This window comes from Ambystoma mexicanum, chromosome 4q (assembly GCF_040938575.1).
Source record: "Ambystoma mexicanum isolate Mex_15411 chromosome 4q, UKY_AmexF1_1, whole genome shotgun sequence".
In the NCBI taxonomy this organism is placed as follows: domain Eukaryota; kingdom Metazoa; phylum Chordata; class Amphibia; order Caudata; family Ambystomatidae; genus Ambystoma; species Ambystoma mexicanum.
In genome coordinates this window covers 1,035,766,104-1,035,791,210 of record NC_090928.1, presented here as the reverse complement: position 1 = coordinate 1,035,791,210, position 25,107 = coordinate 1,035,766,104, and positions in this window count along the sequence as shown.

The window sequence follows — 25,107 nt, the reverse complement described above, 5'->3', positions numbered from 1 at the left end:
GTAAACATGTATCTTTTACTGTTCATGAATGCAAAGAAATAATTATTACAGAAACATTACCGTTGTCCAGTTAAAACACATTTTTACTCATTAGTAAAATACTCCCTTTGGGAACTCGATGTACCTTTTTACTCCCTAAAAAATCATTTTACTCTCAACTTTAAAAAATAGGAAGTAAAATACTCCCATACTCCCACTTCCAAATCTTATCTGGATCACTGGTTGTACTATTGTTTCTTCACTGTTTTCTTTTCTCTGCCTTTGTACAGTGAAATTGTGAATATAAACTAAAACATTGCCATCCCATCCCTGCCTATGTGCGTTGACCCATGATATATTCTAACCAGACGGGAAACTAACATTTTTGGAGCCGCTAATCGACCCTGTCCATCTTGCCACAGAGAGTCTTCATGTAACCGGCAACCTTTCCGAATCCAATTGGCCTTTTCACTAGGTGGAGCACTTTCCTGTATATATGCAATGTCTTCCAATGTTTTATATGGTCTCTCTTCCTGCACTGTTTGTGTTGGCAGTACATATACCTCGCTGTCATCTGAGGCAGTCACCAACTTGGCTGTTCGATCAGCAAAACTGCTTTCAATACTTATTGGGTCATCCAGTGCCTGGTGGGCTGCACATTTTGTAATAGCAATCCGCTCAGGTAACATTATGTCATCCAAAAGGCTAACACATATTGGCTGTTTTTAATAGGTGTGCCAATTGGTGTCATGGAACCCCTCTGCTTCCAGAGTTGACCAAAGTTGTGGTCTATGCGAAATGTGTATCTCAAATCCGTGTAAATGTTAACTGATTGCTGAGCCGCCAGCCGGCAAGCTCGGGTAACTCAGCTACCTGGGCTGACGTATCTTGAGGTAGTTTACCACTCTCCACCACATTCTCTGGAGCACAAACTGCATACCCTGAAACCACCTTCCCCTCCTGATTTCTGAAACTTTATCCATCCGTGAAGTATTCGAGGTCCAGATCAGTCAATGGTACATCTGAAAGATCTGTATGGGGCATCTACAGACAATCTGTTACTGACACACAGTCATGTGGCATACTATCATGTGGCTCTCCCTCCTGGGGAGTGGGCAACAGTGATGCTGGACTCAGAACTGAAAACCTTTTCACAGTGATATTGGATGAGTTCATAAGAGCATCTCATCCTTGCTTGCTCTGGAAACAGACATATGCCGAGTCTTGGTCTTCAGCAGTAATGTCACTATAGCGTATGACACGGCCACCTCCAAAGGCGACCCCAAGACTATATTCTCACTTTTCTCCACCACCAGAGTGCAAGCAGACACTGATCGCAAGCAGGGCGACATTCCTGCCACACCTGGATCTAATTCCTTACTATAGTAGTCCATGAGTCTATGATGGATTCCATGCTTCTGTCTAGGAACTACCAGAGCAAACCAATTTCTTTTGTGACAGTACAAAGTATACCCCTTCTTGTTATCCAGCAGGGCCAATGAGGGGGCTTCAGCCAGTAGTCATTTGATCTTAACAAAAGTCTCTTTGTCTCCTGTTGTCCATTGCAGTAACTCAATCATATTTACTCGAGCATAATTCTGAAGGGGTTTAATTATTTCCACAAATCCTGGTATCCACTGCTGATAGTAGCCAACAGCACCGATAAATGCTTGCATTTGGGTTACAGTCTGAGGTTTCGGTATATTGTACACAACCTCCTTTCGAGACCTGGATATTAGCCAACATCCTTTCATAATATCATGCCCCAGATAATGTACCTTAGGGGAACACAACTGTAGCTTCTTATTTAAAGCTTTAGGCCGTTTCTCTGCCAAGGTGCTCAGTAAAACCCTAGTATCTTCTTTGAAAGCATCATAGAAGGGGGGGATCAACAAACCATCCACATATTGTACTAACACTGATTTTCCTGGCAATTTAATAGCATCCAAGTCTTCTTTTAATTTTTGAAAAAGAGGTTCAGGAACTCTTTATACCTTTGTGGCAAATGGGCCCACATGTACCGCATCTCCGTATGTGAGAATGCAAACAAATACTGACTGTCCTTATGTATAGATACAGAGAAGAACACTGAACATAAATCAACCACTGTTAAATGTGTGGCCTCTTGTGGTATACAGGACAATATGGTAGCTGGATTTGACACTACAGGGAAAGAAGGTATCACCACAGCATTGATAGCTCTTAGATCCTGTACAAAATGATAAACCTCCTTTTCAGACTTTTTCACAGGGAAAATAATAGTATTACATATTCTAGATGCTAGTGGTCAGTACTATAATTCCTGGGCTCAACAGGGATTCAATGATTGGGGTGATGTCTGCCTCTACTTCTGTCTTCAAACGATACTGGGGTGTACGGGGTAATCATTTAAACGGATCTACTCTTATCTTTACCGGTTCAGATGTATGGATAAATCCCACCTCATTATGATGTATGGTCCACAGGCACTCAGCTATGGGTTCAATCGATTCCTGTATGTCCTCCGACCACTGATTGTCTCATGTTTAGGGCCCAATTTGCAGGTAATTTTCAGGTTCAGTACTCATCCATTTTGGAACAAGTGCTATCCCTTCAGTGCAGCTTTTTATTTCAGAGTGAGCTCCCTATTCACTGTCTGTGTCTGCTTTTATAATGCGTAATATTCCTACACTTATGCCACATGTTTTGATCTGTCAATTCTTTCCATTGGTTTTCTTCCTATTCAGACAGTGTTGTAGAAACCACGCCCTAATTTGTATAGGTTAATCATAATTTCATCATAGCAATTTCCCAACTTCATTAAATATAGATATATGTGATTCCCCAGCCTAGACGGACATCTGAATATGTGACACACATGTGTGGCACAACATTTCAGAATGTTTTTAATATCAATTCTTTATGAATGATTAAAGAAATAGGAAAATTTGAATTTGGTTTCATCTGATAGAGGAGATCTTTAGGGTCATAACACATTTAGCCATTTATTTCTAAGTGATATGGTTGTAAATGTATAGGTATTCATCTGCATCTTTAAGATCAGTTTGTTTTGTTTCTTGGAATAGTGAAACTTTGATGCTGGCAAGCTTTTCTGTTAATGATTCATCTAGATCTGCTGACAAGGGGATCTAGGTGCAGCTGACTGGCTGTATTGCCAATGTCAGAGGTGACACATTAAGTGCAACAAAATTTATTTAAAGTCTAGGTTTAGGAGAACTGACTGGGTTATGATGGGAACCATTCTGATTCTTATGAACCACAATACAATAGTGTTTAGTGTAAGCGATATTCAATCAACACTACAGCTAATTCAATACCTAGTCTGGGATGCTGAGGAAAACCCTTATTGATGTATTTGTATATCCAGTTCAGTACTCTGGATGACAACCCTTGTATAACACCTCCCTCTTAGAATCCCCCTGACCCCACTGAGCCAAGAAGTAGGTTTGTTTTGCAAATTAAAAGGTTTATTTGAAAATTTAAACAATATATATATATATATATATATATATACATATATATATATATATATATATATATCACACTTCTATAAATAAATTGATAATCGATATTACACTAGATTTTCGGATTTAAAGTAAAACTCAAAATGACAGGTGACAGCTTGCAGCTGCAGAATTGACAGGTGACAGTTGTGCAGCTTTAAAAATGACAGATGACACGATTTCTATGAAGCTGTTCTAATTAGGTTAAAATAGCTTGAATTAGATTATTTTAACTAAGAGATTGGGTTCTGCACAGTTCTGGCGGATACTCACTCCTAATTTTGAAATGAATGGGCCTCGTCACGGATCTGGTCAACTGGACTGGACTTTGGTTCTCTCTGCTCGGCGGGTCAATCAGGCACCGGTTCTGCTCACAGCAGTCTGGGTCTCTCTGGATCTCTGGTCTGGTCTCTGGCAATTGTTCTTGGCAAAGAATTCAAACAGCTCGCCCGGCTGTGGAATAGTTTGCAAATGATTTTAAGGATGCTGAGGTCTGCTGAGAAGAGTTCTCAGTTTGTGGGTTTAGGCCCTTGCTTTAAGTTCTGAAGTAAATTTCTGGTCTCTGAAGATTGATGGATGTGAAGTCTGGAGTCTCCCGGCAGAGCGTCCCGCAGAAAATGGAATTGAATCTCTACCTGGGTTTCAGTGGCCCTTTTTATGTGTTTTGAAAATGGGTGTGTGCCTGGGCCTAGCTAAGCCTGCCCCTCTCACTTATCATTGGCAAAGCTTTCCTCTCTCCCTTGATTGGGGGGAAGAAATGGAGTGTCAGAGTGATGCTGTAGGTTTTATGGTCAGAGGAACCTCCCCTTGTCAAATTGCACACAAATCTATTTCTGATCCAAATACATATTTATCTATGTACCATTTTTCTCATATTATAGGTCCAGTTAACATATTTTCTGTAGCACCAAACCATCCGATCCCTGTCTTTCTACGATGTCGTGTCCACTGATGATAGAATTCTCCCCTTTTCATCCAGATAACGACCTCTAAACCTTTCCAGATTTTACACAAATGTGCACCAGGGATATGGGTTTCAGATGATAAAGTGTCAGATTTTTAACATGCAGACATTTGGAGTAAGATCCTATTTTCTGCTAGCAACCCCCCAGAATACACCACAGGGTCCTAACGCCTCTTAAAACGTGCACAGAAAAATCACAAGAATAATGATATTACTTATATAATTTTCACCAGTCCGCACTATGTGTTATCTATCTTTTTAAAATTATGCTCTGGTCAAAAAGGGGTGTGGCTTCCCATATCACATGGTGGAATAACTGGTTTATCCACTTCCCCCAAGCTCAGCTGCTAGCAGAGGCACTGCCCCTCCCAGTTTCCCCCAAGAGCAAGCCAATTTAAGGCCCCCCCAATATAACATTTGCCTGAGTCCATTGTTCAGTTTCCTGCAGTTGCCAGGTAATTCAATCAGAGAGGTGTTTAATTCCTTTTGGTGGGGAAGCAGGATGCAGCCAGGCCTGGGAACACAGCTGTTGATCCAGTTTCAACTCCTGTCGGGGGTAGTTGTCAGGCAGAATCCAGTTTCATTAAGCCAGGTTTCAGCTAAATGTCACTTTTTGTTCCCAGTTTTCTACATTCAAATCAAACTGACAATTTTTACACATGCAGCTAGAGTGCTGATTCTAAGTTCAAAACTATGACATTTCAACAGTTACAAACTATGTGACACTCAAAAGTAGGTCCCTCATTTAATTTAAACATTTCGATTTTAGTGGTTTTCAGTTCAGTTTAACTTAAGCTGCTGACCTCCACAGCTCAGCCAGTTTTGTTATGAACATTGTTTTGGGCTCTTTTTATTTCCAGATTTTGTATGCACACAAAACTTCATTCTGCCAAATGTCTGCTGGTGTTCAGTGAGATTTTTGAATATCCTGCAATGTTTGAAAATAGGCATTTTGAGCTTGCATTCAGAGAAACCAAGGTGATTTGAAAGGGCTTTTTCAGCAAACAGGCACTGCTGTTTTTCCTTTGGCACATATTCCACTCATGGCACCTCTGGCCCATCACGCTCGCACTGGTGGGTGGAAGGTTAGGCGACCATTTTGGTGTGCGCACAAACTGCGCGGTTCTCCTATTCTGGCGTGAATGTGGGCGGAGATAGCTCATCCCCACATCCACCCAGTCTATTGATTTAGTTTGTTCTGGGATAGAATAATGGGCGGTGACAGCTCATCCCCACATCTACCCAGTCTATTGATTCAACATGGGTCAAAACCCTTGACAAATCCCCTCGCCCGACTGCGCTTTGATTCAAGTCGAGGGGAAGTCGGGTGCAAAGGAGGTTTTGAGCCCTTGCGCTGGTATGTCCGCATTATCTTCTTCCAATTCTGTAGATGGCACAGTTCAGCATCTTTTCCTCCACCCAGTTGGTCAATCAGTTCTCCTTGCTGGTCCAGATGGGAGGATTGGGCGGTACCTCGGGCCCTTCGGATCTTCGCTCCCGGTGCCCAGGTCGCCTTCTGTGGTCAGTCTCCAGGTTTTCTTTCTCCTAGGACGACAAAGGAAAGCGGCAATACCTATTCGTAGACATTTCTTCCCCACCATTGAGATAGTGGGGTGGCATATACATTTTATAGTCAAAACATTTGCGTTCTTATTTTAACAAAAAACAAGATACAATCATAAGACTTTTTTTTTTTTCCAAATCATAATATTTTAGAGACTATATGTGGGATATTTTAGGGTTGGAATTGAATTACTCTGGGGCGGTCCCCTCTGGTATTGCAGAGGATTCCTCCAGTTGTTGCACAGTGTGCCTGGGATGGCAACCCTTTAGCTGATTTATATGGACCCACTTATCTTCTCCCTCTGCCAAACTGCCTTTGGGGATGCAGATCTTATAGGCAACAGGGGAGATCTTGTCTATAATTTCAAATGGTCCCTTCCATGTAGGCAAGAATTTTCGCTGTTTGGCCTGGTTCCTTTGGAAATTGTATAGATAGACCCGATCACCGACCTTATATTCCTTTCGGGTAGTTTTGAAATCATAGTGGGTCTTCATGCTCTCGGCTGATCTTTCTAGATTCCGCTGAGCATAGGCAAAAGCATGCTGAAGGTGTTGCCTTAAATTCTCCACTCATGAGTTGTGGAGGCATTTATCAGTGTCTGCTCTTGGGTCCTGTAGAGCAGATGGTGGGGAACCACCATCTTGCGTCCGGTCATCAACTCAAATGGTAACATTTTAGTTGCAGATGAAGGGGTAGATCTGATGGCCATTAGGACCAGAGGTAATCGGATATCCCAACTTGGCCCAGAATCTGCCACAAACTTTTTTAAGATGCTCACAATGGTTCAGTTATATCTCTCTACTGCTCCAGAAGAAGCTGGCCTGTAAGCAATGTGTAGCTTCCTTTTAACCCCCAGTATCTCCCATATCTTTGTCATTACTTCACTGGTGAAGTGGCTACCTCTGTCTGACTCAATCCTTTCAGGTAGACCAAAACGGGAAAAGATGTGGTTAATCATCAGGGCAGCTCCTGTTTCTGCCTTGCAGTTTGGGGCTGGGAGACATTCCACCCACTTTGTAAACAAGCATGTAACGGTCAACATGTACTTGTTTCCTCAAGATGAGCGAATTACAGGGCCTACAAAGTCGATTTGCAAATCTGACCATGGAAGTGTCATCCCCCTCTTTTGGAGAGGTGCACGGTGTGTGAGGGATGCTGGCTGAAATTGTGCACACACAAGACACCCCTTCAAGTATTGGTCGAGGTCCTGCCCCATGTGTGGCCAGTATGCAACCTCTCTTAAGATTTCCAGTGTTGTGTGAAACCCCCTATGACCGGCAGAAATCAGGCTTCGGAATGAGGTAGGGACCACCCACTGATCATGGCCAGCTTGGGATTTCCTTACCAACAAACCGTCTTGGATTCAGAACCTTTTTGGACATTTCATCAACACTCTTAGGTCCTCTTTCCCAATGTAATCGGTATCCGTCAGGGGAAAGTTCTCAGGGTCCTCAATGTGTTGGTAAAACTTACCAATTATTGGATCCCCCTTCTGAGCTGTAATTAAATCAGCATCAGGGGTCTCCTTACTCCATTGTGCAGTTGAAAGATCATTGTGAGCATTTGTCTGGGACCTAGTGATAGCAGTGACCTGGATTTCCCCCAATAGGGACTCTATTTCTATTAGATCCCCTTGGATGGCCCCGGTTTTGGCCAGCTGATCAGCTAAGTCATTTCCAGTTTTGTCTGGTCCCTCTACTTTGGAATGACCCTTGATCTTTTTCCAGTAGATGGTCATCCCATTCGATGTGACCAGATCATCAATGTTTTGAATTAACTTCCCATGTTTCAGGGGTTTGTTATTAGCACATAACATGCCTCTGGTTTTCCAATTAACCAGGTGCGTCACAAACCCGTTCCGTACATAATCCGAATCTGTGATTATGACCAGTTCGTGGAGTTGATGTTGGACAGCAGCGAGGATGGCCTGATGCACAGCCATCAATTCTGCCACCTGACTACTTCGGGGACTAATTTTGTATCCAGCGGAGGGTTCTGGTGACTCATTCACCCATGCATTCCCTACGCCGGCCACCAGTTCTTTCTCCCCGTTGTCGTCAACATGGTACGAGCATCCATCCACATAGACAGTGGGCATTCCCTCACACTTGTCTTCTTCAAAGACTTTGTGTGGGGAATTAAGGTATGCCTCCATGTTGTCCTTGATTTTTAGACTTTCGTCCTCGAGACAGTTTTCTCTGGCACAATCATGCAAGTCAGCCAGACCTTGCGCGAGGGGACTCTTCTTGTTTTGGCCATATCTGACCTCCACAGGAAAGCCTTGCATTGACAGAATCCAGGAAGTAATTCGGGAATTACTCACATTTCCGGGCCGGATTCTGTCACTTTGGAGATATTGCAGAGGCTGGTGTGGAGACTCCACTATGATGTGTTCCCCCTGGATAAACGGGCGGTAATTCTTCAATGCCCACACCGTTGCCAGGAGTGCCTTCTCACAATCGTTGAATGTTTCCTCCACAGAGGATAAAGTTTTGCTCGCATAGGAGATTACTTTATTGAACTTGTCATGCTTTTGGTATAATACTGCCGTCAAGCACGTATTAGAGAACCCTGTCTCCAGGAAGAACTCCTTGTTTCTGACAGGTTAAGCTAGGCAAGGCGCTTGTGAGAGGCTTCTTTTGAGTTGTCTTACTGCCTCGGATTGTTATGGACCCCATTCCCACTCGACCCCCCCTTCAAGAGATGAATCAGGGGTCTAGTGATCTCTGCGAACTTTCTGCTGTAATTAGTCAGTCCAAGGAGGCTCCTTAGTTCCCGCAGAGTTGTGGGATCCTTCAGTTTCTGGAGTGCTTCCACTTTCTTTTCTTGGGGACAGAGACCCTGAGGAGTAATCTCATGCCCCAAGAAATTAACACGGGTTCTACACCACTGTGCTTTCTGGAAGGAATGTTTTGCTCCGGCGGCCCTCTACTGTGTCAGAACATAACGGATCTCTGCTATGTGTTCTTCCACAGATTAACTTTTGATGAGGACATCATCTACATAAGCCAGGTTACCCCTCGCACCCAGGTCGGGTATGGCCTTATGTAGGAAAATGTTGAATTCATTGCCGGAGTTGAGGTATCCGAAGGGAGTCCGGGTCCATGTGTACTGCTGGCCCCCAAAGGTAAAAGCCAGTTTTTATTGGTCCTCCCTACTGACAGGCACGGTGCAGTACCCATTGGTCAGGTCTATTGCAGTGAATACCTGTGACCCCTGGATCTGTGCCAGCCCTTGGTCAATGTAGGGAAGAGGCCATCGGGAAGTATGGACCCGTTTGTTGAGCTCCCTAAGGTCGGCGCAGAGTCTCCACTGGCCGTTTGGCTTCAATATTCCCAGCACCGGATTATTGAAGGTGCTGTGTACTGGACGGATTATTCCCCGGGACTCAAGGTTCATAATTATTTCAGTAAGGGACACCAAGGATGTGAGAGGCAAACGATATTGCTTCACAAACACTGGAGTCATTTCAGGGTCCATGGGAATTGTTGTGGTGTGGATGTGGATGTCGGTGCGACCACAGTCATATGAGTCTACCACAAAGAGATCTTGGAAATCCAAGAAAACTTGTTTCAACTTTTGCTTCTGTTCCAGAGTCACGCAGGCATCAGCTAGGTTGACTCTCTCTTCCACCATCTGCCTGAAGCCTGGACAGACTTCTGGGTGGAGAAGTCCCTGGTCAGAGTGCTGATTTGGACTGGGGGCTTCAGGTGGGAAAGGCAGCTCTCTTGTACCTGGAAAATCACCTCATCCCTCCTGAAGCCACAAGTCACATCTTCCTTACCATAAGGACAAGTGTACACCAGGAAGTTCCCCCCATGCCGGGTGAAAATCCTGTCTGGTGTTGTATTGTCCTCACTATCACTGTCAAAACAGTCCTTGGGGATCGGTCCTAACAGTTCATTTCCTAAATCAATGGAGAAATGTTGGTCATCAACCGCCATTCCAATAATGGTGCCTGCGGCTAGAGTAATACTCTTTAAGTCGCTGTTATCCACCTCTATTGGAATGGTGTAATGTTCTATGTTGACTAATGGTGTTGGGTTTACCCCTAACCCTTGTTGCTGGAGAGAAGCATTTAGATGAATATAAGCATCAGGGTTTTTCAATTTTTGTCCTCTTTTAACTTTCACTTCCAGGGAGAATTGTCAGGTCCTTTCTGGGATGGTGACTTCCTCTTTGATCTGAATTTCAACTGCATAAGGTAGCAATTGAGCTGACCTAAATGCTTTTTCTCGATCATCAAAGCCCATGGGATTATCCGCTAATCGGGACCAAGCTTTGAAGTTTATTAGGTCCAAACTAATGGCAAAGCGATTGAGAATGTCACTGCCTAAGTAAAAGGCGGCAGTGACGTCTCGCACGACCCAACATTTATGGACTATGCTCTTGTTGCCAATGGAGATTTTGAGCATACACCTGCTTGGCAGGAGATGTTTGGAATTAGGTGCTTCCAGGTCCATTTCCCATTTGTCTAGCAGTTTGAATATGGGAATGGCTGGATCTTTTGGGAGTTGGCGGAACATGGCTTCGCTGATGAAGCTCTTACCGTTGTTCACACACACTCGAGCGAGAACAGAGTCCTTCCCATCATTTAACTGAACAGGGATGAACAACTGCTCTCCAATTTGCTGAATATCAGCCAGGCTCTGAGCTGATTTCACATCTTTCTGGACTATAGGAGTGGGAGTTTCTGATTGTGGATTAGTAAAGAATTTCAGGGTGTTTCCTTCCAGTGTGGAATACCACCTTAAACTGGAAGGAAGGTTGATTTTCAGAAATAGAGAGGACCCCCCATCACCAGTCTGTTGTCCTACTGCTATTACTGTCACGTCTGGAATTTGGTTGTTCTGGAAGTGAAATTCTACTTGGTCAGATTTTTGTTCAACCATGTGGCAGGTGCCATTTAAACTAACCTGGTTGACACTCTGTTTTAATTTTATTGGTCGGCTAGTCTGGGTCCAGAGGACCTTGTTTATGCAATCTATTAGGGGTCACAACCTTCTCAGGAGGTCATTCCCTAGTAAACAAGGGGTGCCCTCTGGAGTCACTACTATGACCGGGTGTTTCACCTTGTGTCGCCCAATTTTGATGTCCAAATCTGCAGTCCCCTCGACAGGAATTTCCTTCCCGTCAAAGTTCTGCAGTTGTCCAGGAAGAGAGGTGAGAGGAATACGGTAATTCTCTTCCCTTCCTGCATTCAGTTCATCAAAGGCCCTTCTGGACAGAAGGGTAGCTTGAGATCCAGTGTCCACCAGTGCCGCAATTGTACCCTGCCCCTGTACTTGTACCGGGGCATAATATCTTCCCTCCTTCTCCTCAAGGGGGCACAGATAATGCACATTTTTGGACAACTGGTGGGATAACTTTCTGGTTTTGGACATTGCAAGAGAAGAGATTTGGGCAGAATTCTGTGGAGAGCCTGGGGAATATGAAAGAAAAAGTTGGCAACTGGAAATGGTTTCGGGATCTGGTCCACCCCCCCCTTTTTGGAGGCAGTCCTCAGGATGGGTTTGACCCACGGGATTTTGGTATTGTTGGTTCTGGGATAGAATGATGGGCGGCAACAGCTCAATCCCCACATCTACCCAGTCTGTTGATTCGGTATTTGGGTTCCCCTGGTTCCGGTTCTGGGCCGCCCTTACCTTTTGGGAGGCAGTCACCAGGATGGGTTTGACCCATGGGATTTTGGTATTGTCGGTTCTGGGATGAGATGATGGGCGGCGGTAGCTCAGTCTCCACATCTCCGCAGTCTGAATTGGCATCCCTTGGGAGCCATTTTTCCTTGGGAGGAGTTCCCCCATCTCTGAAGGAGAAGATCCTTTTCCCAGGATCTTCTGAGGATCCCTCTCCCTCAAATCGGAAGACCTGTACCTCCTCCACAAAGTGGGTCTGTTTGGGTCCTTAGTTTCTCCTACCCCCCCTCTGCTCCTTTGGAAGCAGACTTTCAGGGACAGGAGATTTCGTTTCCGGTTCCTGGGTTTCCAGGGGCTGTTTACAAGTGAGGAAGGAAGCTTCCTCCAAGGCTTTACACCCCTCTTCCCCTTGTGCCTCCTCCCTCGGAACCGGTGGGTTATCGGGGTGCTGCCCCCGTCATTGTTCTGGAGCACCAGGTCCAGAGTTTGGGGCATTCTGCGGTGGCATGCTCATCTGAGGGTTCTGTTGAGCCCTCAGTATGTGACCCAGATCTCGTGCCATATATTGGACCTGGCGCTCAAGTTGTGAAACCCGCTCAGGCTGATACGGGGCTCTATTTTCTCCCCTGGGCTGATCCCTGGAAGGGTAGCTATCCCTTCTCTGGTAATACCCCGGATTGGGAAGATTTGGGTACCCCTCCACCCTTGGCCTCCCCTCTCCCGGATTAGGTGGTCTGGGCTCAGGGAATTGGGGAAAGAAGGATGGATGGTTTTGGGGTTGGACATTGGGTGGATACCTGGGAAAAAAGTTCTGCCCAGGATTTGGTGAATTTCTGCCCTCCTGGGAGAAGTTAGGAGGGAAGTTCCCTGGGTCAGGTGCTTGGCTGGATCCCCCCCTTGGGCTGGAGGAGTCCACACATAACCCAGAATGGGTCGGTTTCCCTTGTAGCGAGGACTTACATGATCAGGGGAGCGGGGGATCTCATTTGTGGGACTACCTCCTTGACTCCCTGTCTGTGACTGGCCCGAGGGCCTTCTGGGCTGTGAATTATTTAGTGCAGGCAGGTTTTTAGGCCCCCCCATCTCCAAATCTAAAACGGGGGCAACCTTTACCTCTGCCACCTTGGCAGCAGCAGGGGTGCTGTTGGTTTTGGGGTTTTTCGCCACGTTATTTTTATTTTCGATGGGCTTCTGCACCTCATAGATCCGGGTAGCCTGTTCAATGACCCAGTCTAAAGATCTTTTCTCATGAAAATCTCTCACGAGCTGGGTCATTATGTATTTGGGTAAGGCATGGAAAAACGTATTGATAAATTCTCTGCTATCCGTGCGCACCCTTCTGGTGGTCTGCGCAAAAGCACGCATTAATTCTTGCACAAATTCTTGTGGGGCCTGATCCTCCCCACATTGAAAATTGTAGGCTGCCTTGCGAGCCTCTTGAGGATTTCTGTGCACAGAAAAATGTTTCAAGATGGCCGCCCTGTATGTGGACCACCTTGAATGGTTTTGATCCTCCAGCCCCGCAAAGAAACTGGAGTATTCTGGTGAGAAGGTCCACTTTACATATTGAATACAGCTTTGGCTGTCTTTCAAATGGAAAGTCTCCATCATTTGCTCATAGAGCTCCAAGTGTTCCCAAACAGAATACTTGGCGTTGTTATGATAAGGCGTGATGATACACATCAGAGGTATTGCCACCATTGGGGGATTTATTTCAAAGCCACATAAACAAATGGCTTATGAAATATTAGCACCCAGGCGCTGATATGACATGGCCTCCCAGCCAATCAGCATGCTCACAATGCGGAAGTTACCTCATGGTATCACTGCTTTCCAAGCAGCCTGAGCAGAATGACGATGCCATCTTGTTGCCTGTTTCTCCACCATCCGCTTGCCTCCACCCTTGCATCATCCCCCACCACCCACAATCCCACCATACTGGCACTGACCCCCTCACACAAGTCCCCTCTTACAAGCCTTGCTGAGAGGCCCCATACTCTCCTAGCTCCCTGGTGGCCCACCTCCTCCACTCCACTACATTAGCTCTCATGGAAAGGGAGAAGGAACTGGGAGTAGATCCCTTCTCCCTTTGTCTATGGCAGACATTTTCCCTTGTAATTCTTTTAAACTTTTTTTTAAACTACTAGTTTTTACCACCTACGGGGGTGGTTGCTTAAGTATGATGAACAATTTAAATATCTTGTAATTTATTTCTGAGCGATTTCGCAAAATTTACCACGGTGAACTTTGATCCCACACTTGCAGATAGGGCGATGGACATGGGAAAATGAGAATGACTCAATTTGGCAATCTGCAGTAAATGTCAAAACTGATGCTCTCCTTTGAATCCTATATGAACTCAAAGCATTACCAGCCGTTATACTTGCTCACTATTTTCTGTGGACAGAGAAACTTCTCCTATTTATGAACAGGCTCAGCAGAACGCTGGAAGAGGCTTGTTACAATATACTGTTAAGGATTTCAATCAGGCACACACCCAAGCCTCGCCTAGCATGCAGTGCGCAATTAAACCCTAATTTTATTTGTGTCTATAAATTCAATATTCTGAATGATATACCACTCATATCACACCCTTCTCAAAACATCCCCCAGGTCACACTGAACAAGGAATCAGGCTAGTTTGTAAAGGTAAATATTTATTTATTTACTATTCTATATATATTTCGAAACGCGTTGTTTGCAGGCTGCTACACCTATGCATCCTGTTGTTGTTCTGTCTTCTATGTGCTGCTATGTGTCGTGCATTTGTTCTCTGCACGATGCTTTTGTTTTTTAATTTGATAAAACATTAAAGACATCAGTAATTCTTATACTGTGTCTGTTGTTTTTTCCGAACCTTTATTGAACCTGGCATCTGTGTTTGTGCCTGCGGGAGTGCGATTCGTTCTTTCCTCCCTATTTGCTATATATATATATATATATTACACGGCCACGGTAGTGGCCGTGTAGTTATGGTTAAGTTGCTGTTTCCATAGGAAGAGCACTTTTTGGGCGGCTTATAACTCAGCTCCCCCTGGACGAATCCTCACCAAACTTTGCAAAACAAGTTCAGTGATGTTTGGTCCAGGGGGGGAAAAGTTATAGGGGGGGTTCCAAAACGTCTTTTCTTCCCATTGACTGAATGGGGGAAAAACTTTGCGCACGGCTACAGGTCAAACCGCTGGACGGATTTTTACGAAATTTGCAGCAGGTATAAGGGGCTTGGTCCGGAAAGCGTGCTTTTGTAAATTTGGTGACAATCCGTGCAGTATTTTTCTTTAAAACGACCAAAAAGTATGTCTCCAAAAATTAGTGATATTTATGTCCGCTCCGCGGTCACACTTCCCTGTTCGCTCTGCGGACAAGCTAACGATTGGCTAATGGGCTCGCGTCATGACCGCGGACACACGACATCTCTGCCGATTGGCTGCTGCGAGACATGTTCTGCGTCAGATTGTTTGGCTGCGCCCGACATCTTGGATCCGCCGATAGCGGAGCAACAACCAGCGTACACATGCTATATTTATAAAACTTGTTTGCTGTGTCACAGAGCGTTGGGACAGGTTCAGACAGTAAGACATGGGTGATCAATGCATTTGTTTTGGGGGTTGACCTTCACAATGTATTTCCTATGACCACCTTGTACGCACAGAACATGAGGGGTGTAATAACGGTAGCATTTCAGTCCATGCAGTGCACAGGAAACTTTTTACTGTTGTAAGGAGACGCGTAGTGGGGTGTCCAGTTAAAGGATCAAATGCCAAAGGATCGAATGCAAAATGTGAGAGTCAATAGGATCGAAAACCAAAGGTTTGAAGATTTTTTTTTAATTATATATATTTTTTGGGGTTTTCGTTTAGGTAAAAAAAGTGGTTTTACCACAAAAACAGGGGTTGGTGGGGACCCCCCCAAAAAATAAATGTAAAAAAAATATATATATATTTATATTTTCAGTCCTTTTCATTCGACCCTTTTGTCATTCGATCCTTTTGATTCGATACTTTGACCTATAGCCGCGTAGTGGTAGCGAACATTGAAATTGACAACATGCCATAATTGCAATACTTTTCCCTATGGGTATTATTATATTCATTAGTACGCCGCCATGGGCGTGCCATGCTACAGTGGCTGTGGCCAGGGCCTAGAGTCTTGGATGCATGGCCGTCGGCCGAAGGCCGTATGCCTTACTTCCAAGACTGTAGGCCCTGGCCACAATCAACGAAGCATGTCACACCCATGGATACACACGTACTATTGCGTATCGATTGCTAAGTTGTGGGGAGTGTGTGCAGTCTTGGATGTATGGCCGAAGGCCATGCACCCAACAATAAAGTTGTAAGTACTGGACGTGCAAGGCACTGCACACCCATCCCATGTAATATCTATGGACATACAGCTAGGAGTGAAGCCTCTGGCCAGAACATATCACAGCTATTGCTGCACTTGAACTACGCAACATCATTAAGATGGTTGTGGAGAGGGCATAGCATTTTGGGAGCATGACCAAAAGCCATGCTCCCAAAACCAACTTTGTATATAGTGAAATGAGAAGGCACAATGCTTCAGATATGCTGTGGTGTTTCTGGCCAGGACCCAGAGTCTTGACTGCATGCCCAAAGGCCATGCACCCAAGACTGAAGTCATAAGCAGTGGAGTTATAAGTGAATATGGGAGTGCTGTAATGCGTTAGTTGTGTGCACGCCCTAATGTCTTGGTTGCATGGCTGCAGACGATGGTCTCAACAGTAAATTTATAAGTAGCTAATTTACAAGGAACATGGTTTGGATATGCAGCAATGGTTGTGGCTAGGAAGTATACTCTTTGTACTGGTCATAAGGCATAGGTCGTAGGTTAGGCACTGAAGATGCAAGGGCCTGCCTCCAGCCACTGCAGCATACTACTACCATAGATTAGACGTGTACATTCGCATGTGTAGAAAATTACTGCCAATATACTTATTCCTTACTTTGTTCAGAATCCACTTATATTTTTTAAATGAAGTTCTTCTTCCTGTTGCTGCTTATTGTGTAACATTGTTTTGTACTGCGTAAAGCTCACATCGGTGATAGCGCTTTCATTTGCTTTGAAAGCATCTTCATAGCAGTCATAGTTTTCTAGTATGTCTTCCTCTTTTCTCCATGGTTTGAAAAGTTGTAACAGAGACATGTAATATCGTTATTTCTGTTGAGGAGTTTTTAATTACAATTTTACATGATTAATTAAGCTTCGTTTGGTAAGTTTAACTAAGCTCCCTTCACAATCGGTCACTCTATATCTACGTTTGCTTTCATCGGGTTTTACATTATTTTTGTATGCAAAGTTTTGAGCTATGTGGTATAGACACATGCTTTCCTAAGTGCCACTCCTGTTCGGATAGTATGTGTCCAGTAAATTGTTTTTTAGAATGTCTTGGCTGTTGGGATCATTTCTGGCAATTGTTTCTATGTCCTCATATCATTTCAGCACTCTTTTTCTAGATTTTGCAGGACCAAGACTTTGCCATACTATGTTGTCTGACTTACCATACAAAGCAGTACCTGTTAAACGATCTGCTGTTTTGTAGATACAACATTCTCTATGAGAGAGCATTTTTATGCCTAGGCTGTACAATTTCTGTGATAATGTTTTGTCTGATGCTAGGTCATCCCAGAGGTCTTGAAGCTCTGTTTTATCTGCTTTTGTTAAGTAGGCTGTAACATATCGTGCAACAGCAGTTGAATTGTCTGCAATGTACTGCACATCTATGTTTGCATACCATAAGAGGGCAATGATTGCATTGTAATCACTGATATATTTTGATTCTTCCCTTCTTTTTATGTAATACATGTTCTTAGGTGATTTACCTTTAACACTATGTCGAACAGAAGACAGGAAGTTGTTTACTTTACCTGTTTCTGTAACTGGTCTAGGGAAACAAAAGCGGCATTTGGTGTAGTATTTACCTTTGTTTTTGTATTTGCAGTGACAATATTTGCCACATTTGTGTCTTTGAAATTGTAAAATCTGCCCATGCAGCTCACTATGTGTCTGTTGTGAAGGGATTTCACAAGTGACATATTTTTGGATAAACTGAAAAACAGTGCTATCACTGCCGTGACTAAATTTCAGTGCACCTTTGATCCATAACAGCATGTGAATATGTGGTGCTCCTCTCGCTTGTTATTCTTTTCTCCAAAAGAAGTGTTGCACTTCTCCAAGGGGAGGAACAGTTTTATTGCAAATAAAGTGTAGCATGGCAATGAAACGATGATGGAAATATCTTGACACATTAACTGGATCTAGAGAGCAAAGTTCCCCAGGTGTTAATATATCTATGTTGTTTTTGTTGCTGTTTGCTATGCGTAGGAACTCAAGTAAATCTTCCCATGCATATTCTGTACAACTTAGCGTAACAAACCAAGTTGGTGGTCCAAGGTTTCTGATCATACAATGCACGTCTCCATGCCGTCGGAACCAGTATTCCTTTGTACCACGCATGCTTGCAAACAAATTTGTTATACTTGATTGTAAAACCTCATCTTTTTCCTGTACTTTTTTAATTAACTGCATAGCTGACATATTTTGAAAGTGGGTTCCAGATTTCAAAATATGTGCAACTCCGTAACATAGTGTTGCTTATTCACTTTCATAGAGTAGGTGGAATATGTATTCCACATTTTGTCTAAATCTGGGATCTTGCGAATACATTCGTAAAGAGCAGTATTCTGATGCCCCAATCTGAGTGGGTCTATCATCGTATCTTCCACCTTTGCCAGTAGGAAATAGCACTGGAAAAACACAGGCTTCTTTACTTTTTTCCCATATACTCATTGGTGACCCTTTAGTTTGTCGCATTTGGTATGTTTCTAGTGCATTATCTATGCTTTCATTGGAATGCAATGGATGAATTGTGTAATGGTCCAAAAGAGTGGGTACTGTAGCAGGATCCAGAAGTTCGAATTGTCCAGTTTCTGTTGGCTCTTGAATTATTTCAGTTGTTTCCCTCAAGCTTTCATCAATATTTATTTTCTTGTAATACTCGTTATTGTCTTTTAGATATTGCAATGCTTGTCTAACTTTATGTAAGTCTACCAGTTGTTGCCAAATATTTTTGACCTTTGTTGGTACACCATTTACCAAGACTATTAAAGAATGATCTATTGAACGTTGCACTCTAGAGTGTGTACATTTTCTGTTAGATCTAATGGCAAATAAACTACTTTGCCACAAATGCCTTTCACCAATTCAGAGGAAGGTAATTTTTCTGTTTTTGGATGAAGACGTATAATTGCTTGAAATGGGTCAACTGTTTGAATCATTATGCTCTCATACAAATTGAGTTGTTGCAGGATTTTTGGTAGTGGGAACAATTCCAAATTATTTGTAATAGCACGTGATGGAGTGTGGTTGTTGTCTAATTTTGTAGTACAGTAACTGCAACATATTAGGCGTTCAGTTAGTTCATATTGGTTTTCTGCTAAAAGGTAGAGAGCTAATTCAAACCATTTAGAGTCTTCATTGTCTTGTATTTTGTATGCTATGTCTACATTTTTTGTGTTCCTTTTGGAAAACGTTCTGCGGCAACACACACATACATGGTTTGGTACTTCAGCTGATGACCTTTTAAATTTACTATTTCTTTTCTGTATGTGTGTAATAGAAGGTTGCTATGTGCAGAATTGTTGATAATATGTTCTAAAACTATTGCATTTTGTAAGTGGCTTTCACTTCCATAATACTTTCTCTGAACACAGTCAATTTCTTCTTGTAAGTTTTTGGGTGTACCATGCAGAAGAGTGTTATTTAAATTGCCTAACTCTTAAGCTGGTTTTTTTGCATAGTATATTTTACACACTAGATTTCTTACACTTGAATGATGTATTGATATCCTTTTGATATCATGGAAGGTGCTTTTGCAAATAGGCCCAGAAATGCAGGCTAATGAATGTCTTTGTAGTCCTGTGTATTTGCGCACTGGACAAATATCATATTTTGCAGCACTTTAATTTTGCTTTTGTCTTTACCTTTTACATACCGATTGAGGAACTGACATAAAGATTTGAAAGCTCTGTTTGGAATGGCACACATTGATGTGCATGGCCATTTGTATACTGGACGGTGTAGTTCTGCTGAATCGAGAGGTAATCCTGAGTTTACAGAGGATACTTTTGTAAGCAGTGTTTCTTGTTCCATGATGGTAGTATTGATTTTCTCATACCTTCGTCCACTGCTATGGATGGCAATTGTGTTTGTTTGATTTTGTTTGTATGCTTCTTCATTAAAATATGGTTCTGTGGTTGTTGTGTGACTCCATTCACCACCACAAACATTAAAAAAAATATTTTTGTTCACATTCTGTTTATTGCTGAGTTTCTTTTGTAGTTTGGTACTTAGTTTTGTTAGTGCTTTCATCCTATTTAACACTAATATAAACAACTTCCTTTTCAGAAGGATTGCACTGTCCACGAGAGCTTGTAGGATTAACTTTCTATGGTAGGTTTTAAGGGGTGAGGATGTTTTCGGTCCTCTTCTTAGTAGATTCTGAAGGTCTCTGTGATGAAACATTTTTGATAAAATATTTTTTTACTATGGGTTCTTGTTACACTATCAGGATTAGTAGGAGCATTGTTAGCTCTACTGGTAGCCAATTTTCTGCCAACATGTTTGTGTTTTGTGACAAATTTTGATGGAGGGCGTAAAGTTTCGGTAGTTGAAGCTTCTTTTGTTTTGCTAACCGACTGCATTATCTGGTTTCTTCCAACATTCTCTACAAACTCTACAACAGATGGATGCTTAGATTTGGCACTTTTATGTTTATTTGCTCTACTTCTGCGTTCCTTTCTACGGAGTTGCTTTTTGGTAGGCATTCTTTGGTGTCTGTTGAAAATAAGAACGCATACTTTGGTCTGTTGTATAATGTATGTGTGCTGTGTGCATGCGTGCATGAGTCTGATGGGGAAGCTCTTTATTACGGTGTGTGAATGTGTGTTGGACTCTTGCAATGATTTCAGAAGGCTATTTTACTGTTTGTATACTAGTACAATGTGCTTCATTTGAGAGTACAAAGTGGGCTAGTGGTGACGAGAAGCATTACTAATAAACGAAATGCTATAAACTTGCAACAGCAACTACTTTTCTAAATGTAACCTTGTAAGGATTACGTACGTTATTTGAGTTCCAAACAAACAGGGATTTGTGAGCCATTCTGTCTGTTATTCTTTGTTCAATAAATGGATAATTGTAGGTAGAATGGTTCAGAAATCAATGTTTGTTTTGGTGCCCAAATTAAACAAATAACCCATGCAGCCTCTTTGAGGAGTAGTTACAATATGAAGATAGTACTGTACTTACTTTTTTTTGCAAAATGACCAGGTTTATTCGGATATGTCGTCTGCAGTGTAGATGCTGTTGATTCTATGAGAGTAGTCTTCACTGCGATTCAAAAAAACAAAATTAATTACTTTGTGTGTTGATAGCAGTGCTGATACTGCACCCATTCATTGTGCACCGTTCATCAGAGCATTCTCCTTTCATATTTGAACCCAGTGTATGTTTGCATTTTACTTCACTCTACGCAGGCTTTGCATGGTACTTGCAAGTCCTTCAAAATTGCTAACATTTTTAAGGTTATGAAAATGCCTTGTTTTTTACAAGGTGCACTATCAATAGGAGAGAGGTTTGTAAGCGATAGGGAATAATAGTAGATGGGAAAAAACTGTCTACTTGCAATTTCAGAGCTCGATGGCAAAAAATCGGGAGACCCTCAGAGGGAGATGTCACCACATCAATCGGGAGCGCTTACTTTTGTCATACAATTACATTGCAAGTAGCATTACTGTAGGCCGTACACAGTATACAACTCCGACATTTTCTAATACAAAATCGAGTTTCGCCGTAAATAGGCATCCTTGCAATGTTTTTATAGGTTTTGTGAAAGACAGTAAGAAGTTGTGCGGTTTGTGAATGATAAATCGAACATCTTGCACTTAAAAGGGGGAGCGTTTGTATGCATTGCCTATGCACATTTAGTAGCATTAATTTGTTTTAAATTAAACCATAAAGGTTGCACATGTTCTCCGATTGAAATATACATACCTGTACTCTATACTCATGCATGTGCGTATGCATGGAGCTGTACGTAGAAATTCGCAACACTTGCACAGTACTTCTGAAGTAGGTGCTTTGCAATGATATGCGACTTCGATTCAGAATTATCGACAGTAATTTTGAAGGGCGCAATGTTGATGACGGAGTTACATTTAGCGATTTCCAATGTGATTGGTGGATGGTTGTGTGACTACTTCGTTGTGTCCAATGAGGCACTGGATTTGCTACCACTGTGGAAAGAGTGAAAGGACTGGGTAAGAGTTGCGTGCCACACGTAGGCAACGCTTGTCCGCGGATAGGGCGTGTCACATACGGGTTTCTACAGCAAATCTGGCATGGAAAGGGGATTGTAGGCATCAGCTAATCAGATGTTCATATTACTCTTTTGTGTCGAAAGACGGTGCGTACACTGAAGATGGCAGAGGTGGAGAGGGTCAGGGTTTTGGTGCTTGGAGACATTTTTCTCAATGGCTTACAACATTAGGCAGAGAGTAGGCATGTGGCACACCATTTCGATGTGGGAGTAGTGGAGGTGGTGTGGAACGCTGAGACTGATGCCAATTGTTGCGGGAATTCTGCAAGTTTGCAGACACATACGTAAGATGACCTCTCCTCATGTGGTAATCTTGCACTACGGTGCTTGCCATTTGGGCTACGTGACTGCACGTACTTTGTTGGCAGATTTGGGACAGTTGGTTGAAGCACTCATGAACATCTTTTCAATTGCGAAAGTAATTATTTTCTGGTTTACTCCCTACAGTACAATGGCAGAACAATTATTTTTTCTGCCCAGATCAAAGTATTGGGAGGTGTATCATTAATCGTGGCATGCGTGCGTTTATGTTACGCACTGGTATATTTTTCTGCAGCCACGAAAACATTGTTCCAAGTAATACAGATTATTTTGAAGCAGATGGTGTTGCGCTATCTTCTTTGGGAAATGCGATGTTCTTTTGGAACGCAATGCTTGCTTTAGAGCATGTTTTGTAATGGTTGTAGGAGTAAAGTAAGGACAAAAAATACAAAAAAATACACAAAATAACAGATGTATGTAAGGTATCTGCCCAAAAATTTTAAAAAACGGCTCTTTTCAGAGCCCACCTTAAAGGGGAAAAAGGTGAATAATACTTTAATGTACCGTCATCACGCTCTGATCCTATACATGTCCGCGGACATGGCGGTAGTTTCCAGCCAGCGCATATCACCAACGGGAATTCTGGGGTGGAGACGCATGCAAATGAAAATGAGCGGACCTAGGGATTGGTCAATAAAGTTCAGTGGGTGTGTTCTGAATGGCAAGATTTACTAAGACCATCTTCTCCCTGACAGGAGAGCACACAGCCATGCCTTTGCGTGCTCGCAAACAGATTATCTGGATTTTGGGAGACTCATGGATACATTGGTTGAAGTTGCATGCAGAAAGCTGCAGTTTATCTGCAGATTTCGGATTTCCTCATGTGGAAGTGCACTGGCATGGCGTGCGTGGCATGAGGTGGCTGGACTTCGTACCTCTCTGTGTTACTTTACTGACAGACCATGCTCCAGATATACTTATCATTCATTGTGGAGGAGACAGTTTAGGCCATGTCTCTGGAATGTCTTTGCAATTTGCCATGAAGGAAGGACTTGCAAAGCTCATGGACATGTTTCCACATTGTCAAATACTTTTTTCCCGTATTGTACAAAGATAAATATGGCTGCTTTCTTCTGCTTTTGGTCCACAAATTCACAATGTGAATAAGGCTGTTTGTGCCTTTTTAAGAGATGTTGGCATGTCCTCATTCCACAATGAAAAATTCCATTTCGCAGCTCTTTCATTTTCCGCAGAGACGGAGTCCATCTCACATATGCTGGCAATCAGATTTTTCTTCGCAATGTACAAAATGCATTGCAACCTCTTTTGGATTCACAATAACAATGTGACAATCCGTTTTCTCCAATCCACAGTGTTTGACCCACACAACACACCACCGAAAGGCTCTTTTCAGAGCCACCACTTACTCCCTATGTACACTTCATTGTGTTTGTTCCCCTGCACCCTCCTTTTTTTTCCCTACGACTGTCCACAAACTTTTCCACAACTCCGCCGGGGGTCTACAACGGTCACTTCATAGTTCTATTGTTAAACTGAGAAAGGCGGCTCTGAAAAGAGCCTTTTCTGTAATTGTTGTTGTTTTCATGTTTATTGGTTCTCAGTACACGATACACTAGGAGAGGAGGTCAAAGGAGGGTAGTGAAGGGACACCAGCCACGGGGATAAGAAAGGGCAAGTGGACAGAGAAAGATATAGGGTGAGCTTCACTTAGGTAAGGAGCAGATCTTCTGGTGCTCCGTGACTGTAGCCTCAAAAGCACTTTGAAAACTCTCCCACGTGCAGAGTACAACGTCACAATACATACACACTATTGTCACCTTTGAAAGGTAAGGGTCAACAGTATTGCGAATGGCTTGTGAGGCAGCTGGAGGGAGGCGCTCCCCCACAGGAGTGTCTCTTGTGGTGGGAGCATCGGACTCAGAGGATGCTGTGGAGGAACTCAATCGACTACGCTCTTCACATGGGACCACCTTGCGAATGTCCACAGTGTGGAACGAAGTGAGGTGTCGCTTCATGGTAGTTGTACCAAAGCTGTACGCACCAGGTCTCCCACGACTCAGCACCACCTCGCACTGGTTACACCTCGTGCTTTTGGTACGTTCCCATAAACGGAAAACAACCACCACACCCACGACTCCCGGCGAATGCTCGTAGTGCGGAGTTCCTCCACTTCATTCTCTTCCTCCTCTTCTTCCTCGCTCTCTACATCCTCACCCGTACATCTCTCTGCAGGCCCTTGGGGAGGTGGTGGTGGTGGCGGGTTTGGGGGTGGTACAGAGGCTAATGAAGCAACAGCAGCCATGGAAGCCATGCCAATTACTTTCCTTTTGGTCACTATAGCAGTAAAGGTAATACACCTCAATCTGCTATAGCTAGAAGGACAATGAAGATGTGCTCGGGGGTGTGGCCCTTTATAGGGGTGTAGGGTTGTGCCTCGTGACTGTCTTCATCCCTCCAAAGCGGTACGAAATTTTTACACAACAAGTCCTCAGGTAAGCTATTGTCCGGGATATGTGCAATGATATTTTTGCACTCTACAACATTTTGCCTTGTGTCTACACGTTCTTTTGTACTGCTGCAGAAGCAAACAAACTGCGCAAAATAGTCCACACGCTCAGCGTGGGTGAGGTCACATGATGACGTCCTGAACACATCCGCAACAGAAATGGGAGTACGCTGGACAGCAAATGCAGAGTAACAAATGTGCGCAAGTGTCCTACGGACAGTGTTCGGGTTCTCAAAGTAATTCAAAGTGCAGCAAAAGTGAGACGGACAGTTAG